General features: G+C 33.5%; 1 non-coding gene across 1 annotated transcript; it reads right to left on the bottom strand.

The window, feature by feature from the left end:
* Positions 1–8931: 8931 nt before the first annotated feature.
* Positions 8932–9066, bottom strand: LOC118150006 (small nucleolar RNA SNORA48). The gene has a single exon (XR_004737775.2). It is a non-coding gene; the product is annotated as a small nucleolar RNA SNORA48 (small nucleolar RNA).
* Between the last annotated feature and the right edge of the window lie 214 nt (positions 9067–9280).

The following is a 9280-nucleotide window of genomic DNA, read 5'->3' as shown; positions in this document are numbered from 1 at the left end:
ACACACAATGTGTGTGTGTGTGTGTGTGTGTGTGTGTGTGTGTGTGTATTAAGAAGTCTTTCATGTTCTTTGTTAGTTGTATTCGTAGGTATTTTATTCTCTTTGTAGCAATTGTGATTGGGAGTTCACTCATGATTTGGCTCTCTGTTTGTCTGTTATTGGTGTACAGGAATGCTTGTGATATTTGCACATTGATTTTGTATCCTGAGGCTTTACTGAAGTTGCTTATCATCTTAAGGAGGTTTTGGGGTGAGACAATGGGGCCTTCTAGATTTACAGTCATGTTGTCTGCAAACAGAGACAATTTGATCTCCTCTTTTCTTAATTGAATATTCTTTATTCCTTTTCTTGCCTGATTGTTCTAGCTAGAACTTCCAATACTATTCCAATATGGAATAGGAGTGGTGAGAGAGGGCACCCTTGTCTAGTGCCAAATCTCAAAGGGAATATTCCAGTTCTTTCCCTTTCAGTATGATATTGGCTGTGGGTTTGTCATAAATAGCTTTTATTATTTTGAGATAAGTTCCATTGATACCTAGTTTATTGAGAGTTTTTAGCATGAAGGATTATTGAGTTTTATTGAAGTCCTTCTGTGCATCTATTGAGATACTCATATGGTTTTGTCTTTGGTTCTGTTTATGTGATGGATTATGTTTATAGACTTGGATATGCTGAACCAGACTTGCATCCCTGGGGTGAAGCCTACTTGATCGTGGTGGATAACCTTTTTGATGTCCTGTTGCATTCAGTTTGCCAGTATTTAATTGAAGATTTTTACATCAATGTTCGTCATGGATATTGGCCTGAAACTTTCTTGTTTAGTTGTGTCTCTGCCAGGTTTTGGTATCAGGATGATATTGGTCTCATAAAATGAGTTAGGGAGGATTCCCTCTTTTTTAAATTAAGAAAACAATGGGCCGGGTGCGGTGGCTCAAGCCTGTAATCCCAGCACTTTGGGAGACCGAGATGGGTGGATCACGAGGTCGAGAGATCGAGACCATCCTGGTCAACATGGTGAAACCCAGTCTCTACTAAAAATACAAAAAATTAGCTGGGCATGATGGCGCGTGACTGTAATCCCAGCTACTCAGGAGGCTGAGGCAGGAGAATTGCCTGAACCCAGGAGGTGGAGGTTGCGGTGAGCTGAGATCGCGCCATTGCACTCCAGCCTGCGTAACAAGAGCGAAACTCTGTCACAATAACAACAACAACAACAAAAAGAAAACAATGAAGGTTACTGCATTGACTGACTCTTCTGTTCATGAAATATTTTTCTTTAGCTTGTGATGTTTTTGAGTAACGTTTTACCCATCGTGGAACCTCTGCCAAATGGAGTCAATTCTCTAAAAACCTGCCACTGCTTTATCAACTACATATATTTAAATTTCTGGATGTTTGTTGTCATTTCAACAGTCTTCACAGCATCTTCAGCAAGAGTACATTGCATCAAAAGAATCCACTTTCTTTGATCATCATAAGGATAAATTTCTTTTGCATAAAGTTTTATCATGATATTACAGCAATTCAGTCACATCTTTAAGCTCCACTTGTAAATCTAGTCCTTATGCTATTTCCATCTCATCTGCATTGATTCCTTCCACTAAAGTCTTCAATTCCCCAGTCATCCATGAGGACTGGATTCAACTTCTTCCAAATCCCTCTTAATATTGATATTTTGACCACCTCCCATCAATCACAAATGTTCTTAATGGCATCTAGAATTGCAAATCTTTTCCAGAAGTTTTCAACTCAGACTTATCCTAGGAATCACTATTCTCTATAACACCTATGGACTTATGAAATGTACTTCTTGAACAATAAGACTTGAAAGTTGAAATCTTGATCCCTGTGCTGTCGAAGAAATGTTGTTAGCAGGCATGAAAACAACATTAGTTTCCTTTTAAATCTTCATTAGAGCACTTGAATGAAATGGTCCATTGTCAATAAGCACTTATATTTTGAAAGAAATTTTTCTTCCTGAATAGTAGGTCTCAACATTAGGTTTAAAATATTCAGTAAACCATGCTTTAAACAGATGTACTGTCTTCCAGGCTTTGTTGTTCCATTTATTGAGCACAATCAAAGCAGATTTAGCATAATTTTTTAAATCCCTAGCAATTTAAAAATAGTGAATAAACATTGGCATCACTTAAGTGACCAGCTGCATTAGCCCCTAATAAGAAAGATCTGTCTGTTATTTGAAGCTTTGAAGCCAGGAATTGACTTTTTGTCTCTAGCTATAAAAGTTTAAATAGCATCTTCTTCAATTACAAGGCTTTTCTGTTTACATTTAAAATACATTTTTTAGCCACCTTCATCAATTACCTTAACTAGATCTTCTACCTAACTTGAACCCACTTCCATATCAGCATGTGCTGTTAACTACACATTTATGTTATACAAATGGCTTCTTTTTAATGTTCACAAACCAGTTTCTGCTAGCTCCAATCTTCTGCAGTTTCTTCACCTCTCCAGCTTTCATAGAATTGAATAGAATTAATGCCTTGCTCTAGATTCATCTTTGGCTTAAGGTAAGGCTGTGTCTGGTTTGATTTTTCTATACACACCACTGCAATATTTATATGTCAGCAGTGAGTTTTGCTTTTGTTTCTTTTCTGTACTCACTAGAGTGGCTTTTTTAATTTCCTTCAAGAACATTTTCTTTGCAGACACAAATTGGCTTAGTGTTTGGCACAAGGAACCTAGCATTTGCTCTATCTCTGTTTACAATACACCCTCCTTACTAAGCTTAATAATTTCCAGCTTTTGATTTAAAGTGAGATACATGTTATTCTTCCTTTTACATTAACAGTTAGAATCCATTGTAGGGTTATTAGTCAGAATAATTTTAATAGTGTTGTGTCTTAGGCTGTAGAGAAATCAAAGTGAGGGAGAGACAAGGAATGGCTACATATTTATTTAGTTTGCTGACTTATATGGGTACAGTGTGGCACCCCAAAACAATGACAGTGGCGTCAGAAATCACTGATCACATATCACCATAGAAAGTATCACAATACTGACAAAGTTTAAAATATTATGAGAATTACCAAAATGTGACATAGAGACCTGAAGTGAGTACATGCTTTTGAAAACATAGTTGGTGTCCAAAGACTTGCTCAGTGCAGAGCTGCTAAAACCTTTCATTTGTAGAAAAATGCAATATCTGCAATGCATAATAAGGCAAGGTACACTAAAATGAGGTGTGCCTATATTCAAAAAGTTGTTTGACCACCAGCGCAATATAATCTTAGAATACTTTTATTAGCTTGATAGAGAGACCCAGTCCCTATTTGTTATCACTGTTTATTCCACTCTTTCTACAGTGTCTGTGTACTATTAATCTTTGATGTATCTCTGTGGATTTGCTTATTTTCAGCATTTCATATTAGTGGAATTATACATGTCTCTTCTATTGGCTTTCACTTAACATACTGTTTTCAAGACACATCCATTTTCTAGCAGGTATTTATTCCTTTTTTTGTCTAAATAATATTCTATTGTATGGATATACCACATTGTCTATGCAATCATCAATTGATGGACATTATTTTCACTTTTTGGCCATTATGAATAAAGCTGCTGTAAACATTTGTTTACATATTTGTGCATGAATTAATATTCTAATTTGCCTTGGCATATACTTAAGAGTAGAATTGATGGGCCTTATAGTACCTCTGTTTGTCTTTTGTGGAACTGCAAAATTGTGCACAACAATGGCATCATTTTACATTCCTACCAGCAATGTATGTATGTTCCAATTCCCACATGCTTATCAATACTTGTTGTTTTCTATCTTTTTAATTATATTCCCATTTGTGGAAAAAAAAGTAGTATCTCACTGTGGCTTTAATTTGCATTCTTTAATGACTAATAACGTTGAGCAAATTTTTGTGTGCTCATTGCCCACTAATATATCTTTTATTCAAAGAAAAATGTTTATTTAAATATTTTCCCCATTTTAATTAGGTCACTTGACATTTTTTGTAAAGATTTTTTATATATATTTTGGATACTAGGCCTTTATCAGATTTATGATTTTCAAACAATGTTTTCTATCTTGTCAACTTTTTATATACTTTGAAGCAAAAAAATGAAAATAAATTCTTTGATGTCCAATTATTCAATTAAACTATTTTTGTGCTTTATTTTTAAGTAATTTATATTAACTTATTAAAATATGCTTGTCTTAATTTATAAAACCAATTTAATAATCCACTAATATAAAGGGTACTGCATTTTGGAAAAAAGAAACCTGTTCTATTGAATACATTTAGACCCTGGAATTTATAAAGACCATAGTGTCAATGATTGTGTGTGGAGATAATGCAGAGGACAGAGTACTTAGAAACTCCAAAATTGTGTGGTCAGAGGGATGCGGAATAAAGGGTAAAGGAGACTTAGAAATGTTCTCAGAGCTCAGCTATTGATACAATATTTCCCTGGGCATCAAGTATTGAGGGAGTTTAAATAAAAGTACAATATTAACTGTGTCAAAGTTTTGTCAAAATAGATGAGAACTTAGAAATAACTGTCTCACCATTCAGAATCTTTCTAGCCTCCAAAATTAAGATTATTTCCTTAGTAGACAGGAATCCAAGGAAAAACAGAATATTAGTCAGGGAGTCATATTTGTTAATTTATTGCCTCACATAACGTATCAGTAACTATTATAAACTCTTCTGCCAATTTATTTCTATATTTAATTTTGTGGAACTGGTACTATTTTTATTTTCCCTTTGTACTATGTGAAGAAGAAATTATTTTCAAGCTTGATAGGCATCTTTCCTACTGGACATTTTTAGCAAGTCCATAAATGGTAACTCTTTTTGTGGCTTCTTTGTTCTGATAAGCAACAGTGACAAAAATATAAACTTAATGTGTTATTTTTTCAAATTTTGTGGTTTTATTTTTGTCTTTTATAGACGTTATTTTCATCATACACAAAACCATGAATTATATTTTGTAACAATCGAGTTTTATTTAGTAAAAATAAAGAGATAATATTTTGTAGAAAAAAAAAGTGTTGTGTTAGGTAAAAATTATAAAAACAAAACAAAACAGCAAACCAGAGCTAATCTGGCTGGTATTCTTGGGTCATATTCCTGTCTGTGGCACTGATCTATGTTTCTGTGCAGTGCCTCTCACTATGGAGGTTAGGCACTCGACAGAAATATTGGACTGTAAAAATGATAAATGGGTAGTGAAACTCCTTCCCTATCTTTAGTGTATAGTGTGTGTGTCAAGTTGAACACTGAAGGGAACAGGTTCCACCAAGCTTGAGGGTAAAGTTAAAAGTTGGTTAAAACTGATCACATTTAATTCTGAGTAAATTTCTTGTTAATTAATACATCTTTTCTTAATTATTGTTATACCTCTTCTTCAGCTGTTTTGGGAACAGAATTAACAAATAAAAAATTAATTCTATTATACTTTATTAGGGAAGAAGATATATCTTGTACTTTTTATGTCAGTGAATTAAAATAATTTCTACTTTATGATAAATGTAGTTCTTTTATGTTTATATTTAACAATTGCTGGCATTGAGAATTTTCTGTGTTAGTATTACTTCCCAAAATGAAAAAGACGATTTGCTTAAATGCTCAAGAAAACTACAAAACAGAGTAAAATGATGAAGTTCATGGAAAGGAATGTACATTTTTCAACGTATTTGCACTAACATTATATTGGAAGCAGTACTGGGAGGCAGGATCAGCGTGATTAGGGTTTCATAGGCCAATTCTACTTGGTGATCAGATGCAGCACAGCTGTAACTTTCATAGAAAATTCTGTGCCAAGCACAAATAAAGGAGGTCAACCTGATGTGAGAAATCATTCATAACTACTATAAGCTCTTTACTGGCGGCATTTTTCTTGATCAAAAGCACAGCACAGAGAGATAAAGTGTTACAAGACATAAGATCACTAACAAATCTGGACAAAAATACTCATGTTCTATCCTTAGTCTTGTTATGCCTTGATAATGTATATTCCTCTCGGCTAAAAAAATTATATATAAATGACCTCTGTTCAGTTTAATATTAATGATGGACATATTTATGGCATTGGATTAACTGCATATGGCATATTAATGATAATTTGTTCAGACTATAGTATCCCAGAAATGGAAAATCTCAAGAAGCTCCTGTAAATTCAAGTTGGGCTGTCAAAGAACAGGCACTCTTACAAGTGATTTGGATTTAAAAGAACAGTAACCACATATATCAGCAAGTACATATGTGTGATTCTCCATTTGCAGTATTCATTTAACTAGAGTTGTAACTTACCTATAGTTTACTTACATACCATGTGTTTCTAATTAATGTTGTATACCAGAAACAGTGTTAACAATATTTCAATCTTCAGTTTCACAAAGCCCTATAGAGTATTTGAAGAGTACAGAGTGTGCTTCTTATAATCCAGACCCTGTATTTATGGTAGCAATAAAGCGGAGAGCAAAACCATACCTTATTTCTGTCCCAGTAAAGACAAGGTTATAATGGGGTGGATAAAACTATTGAAATAATCATACAAATTAACCTAGCCTGGTAGATTTTAAGTAAATTTCCCAAAATTATGTATCTTGTAAGTTACTAAGCAGAGAAAGAAACCCAGTAGGTCTCATTCCAGACTCCAGACTAGTAGCCATTGCATTATGATATAGTTCGTACTTTCATAAAAGAATTATCTTGTTCATTGTAAAGATAACTTTCATAAAAAGAATCTTGTTCATTATAAAGAAATAGAAAATACAATTTGTCATATTTACAAATGTGTTTATTTTACAAGAAATATTTGATATTTAATTCCTTTAAAACTAAGGGAATTAAATAATATTTTGATACAATTAAGAAATATTGATGGTATGTTCAAATAAAAATTATTAGGCCAAGGTTGTTAAACATTGCTAAGAATTAGCATCTGATATTTATAACTGAGAAAGCTTTTTTCTTCCCCTTGGATCAAACAATAAAATGAATCTTTATCTAAATAATTAACAATAACACTAAAGGCTAATAAGCTTCAAATGTTGATTAGTCACAATGAACTAGGGCACTCTGTTATTGTGGTAATAAGTGACACAAATTATTTCAGTTTATTCATGTAAAATTTATTTTTCTAGCACATCAAAATCAGATGTGAGTCAAGATGCTGTCTAAGTGTTGACTCAGGTATCTGGGTTTTATATTGTGACACTTCCCTTGTAAACAGCGTGCTATGGAAAATTTTGCATAGGGTTTTTGAGGGGAAGCCTGAGAGTAATATGTATCACTTTCTCCAATCACACTGTCAGACCCGGTAGTATAACCTCAACCTTAATGCAAGTGATGCCGAGAAATGTCTTCCTTCATAACCACAAGGAGAAATGTAACATAAGATTTCAAAATATCATAGCAGTCCCATTGCAACTTTATTTTTGGTAAGTATCATCAATTTAAAGAAGATTTTTGTATATACTGTTATCACGATAATTAAAGAATAATTGTTTCACATATCTAGAATTATATTTTTAGAGTATAATGTACTTTTATTCTCAACATTTTGGAATACTGGTCACATACAAATATTCGTAATTCAGGTAGGTAAATCAAATACAGCTGACATGCAGGAGGAACTGCATTGATATTGGCAACCTTCTGAATGTCCACTTAACAGGCAATGCACTAATCTTTCCACATATGACAAACCTGAAGTTTTCATGGGATTATTGTGTCATTTGAGAAGAATGAATAAATCTAAAAAGTTCAATCCAAAAGACAAAATAAGTGCTCTTCCCAACTTGATTCTTACAAAATTGGATCATGTTTACGGAGTATGGGGTCAAGACTTGGAAACAGTTTAAAATTTCATCAACAAATGAGTGGATAAAACATTTGTGATATATACATGTAACAGAATATTATTTAAGATTTGAAACAAAGGAAAATCTGCCATTTGTGACAACATGGGCAAACAGGAGGACAGTATTCTAAGAAATATAAGCAATGCACTGAAGTAAAATACTGAAGAATATAATTTACTGGAGGAATCTAACAAAGTCAAGCTCCTGCAAGCAGGCATTAGAAAGGTGGTTGCCAGGGCCTATGGAGCAGGGGAGGTGGGGTGGGGTGGGTACCAGGGAGTGATGAGTCAATGAGTATAAAGTTTCAGTTACTTAAGATGAGTAAGTTCTAGAGCTCTACTGTAGAACATAGTGACTATAGTTAATGATTCTATATTGTATATGTTAAAATTTTCTACAAGGGTAGATCTTTTCTAAAAGTTTTTAATCACAAAATAATAACACTAATATAAGAGGCAAGAGGAGAGTTTCGGAGGTGATGGATGTGTTTATGGCACAGTTCTTGGTTTCCTCGTTATACACTTATGTTCAAGTGCATCAAATTGTATACATTAAATATGTAAAGCTTTTTGTATATCAGTCATATCTCAATAAAGTGGTTTTAAAAGGCAGATTATACATCATTCTTTTTGGTTGTTGCTATTATCATTAATTGTATCACCACTGTTATTCATTGCATATAAAATGCAATGGAATTTTACCAGAAGATAAATTTCCTTTCTCTTGCCTCAAAAAAAAAAATCGAGTAAAATTTCTACATCTAGAATTATTTCTGAATAATATATTCACAAATATATTCAACAATCCAGATTGAAATACATGAGAGGACTCAAATACCTGCAACTGTTGTTTATACTACTTGCTTAGCCAAAAAATAAAAATATATACATATTATACAAAGTTGAAAATTAAATAAAATGTCTCTGAGATTATATGGTCAATGTCTGACTTTCACACTGGTTTGTCAGCTGCATCAGGAGAGAAACTACATGTTTGCTTTCCGTCTTTGTGCCCATTACTTAGCTGGTACCTAACACAAAATGGATGTGCAACAAAGACTTTTCTTTTTATTTTAATTTTTATTTTTCCTATGTGTCCAATGTATGAACCAGACATAGGCACAGATCAAAAGCCGAGCTGGGATGAACAAGGTGTGGCTTTGTCCCCGGCTGATATGAGATGGGCACCACCAACCAGATGCCACTCTACCCAGGTCAGGGACAGCAACAAAGACTTTTCAAATAAATGATGAGGTCTAAGAATTTTTACAGAGAATTTGTATTGATCATTTAAAAAACATATTACAAAATAACATCCATCTCTCAGGGAATGCGTAACGGAAATGCTATTTTCCTATTTGTTTTATACTGTATCAATGATAAAGGCTATGGCTTAAACCTCTCTCTCTCTCTCTCTCTCACTCTCTCTCTCTCTCTC

This window comes from Callithrix jacchus, chromosome 21 (genome assembly GCF_049354715.1).
Source record: "Callithrix jacchus isolate 240 chromosome 21, calJac240_pri, whole genome shotgun sequence".
Classification (NCBI taxonomy): domain Eukaryota; kingdom Metazoa; phylum Chordata; class Mammalia; order Primates; family Cebidae; genus Callithrix; species Callithrix jacchus.
Note: the sequence above shows the minus strand (reverse complement) of the source record. Positions and strands in the feature narration are given on the sequence as shown.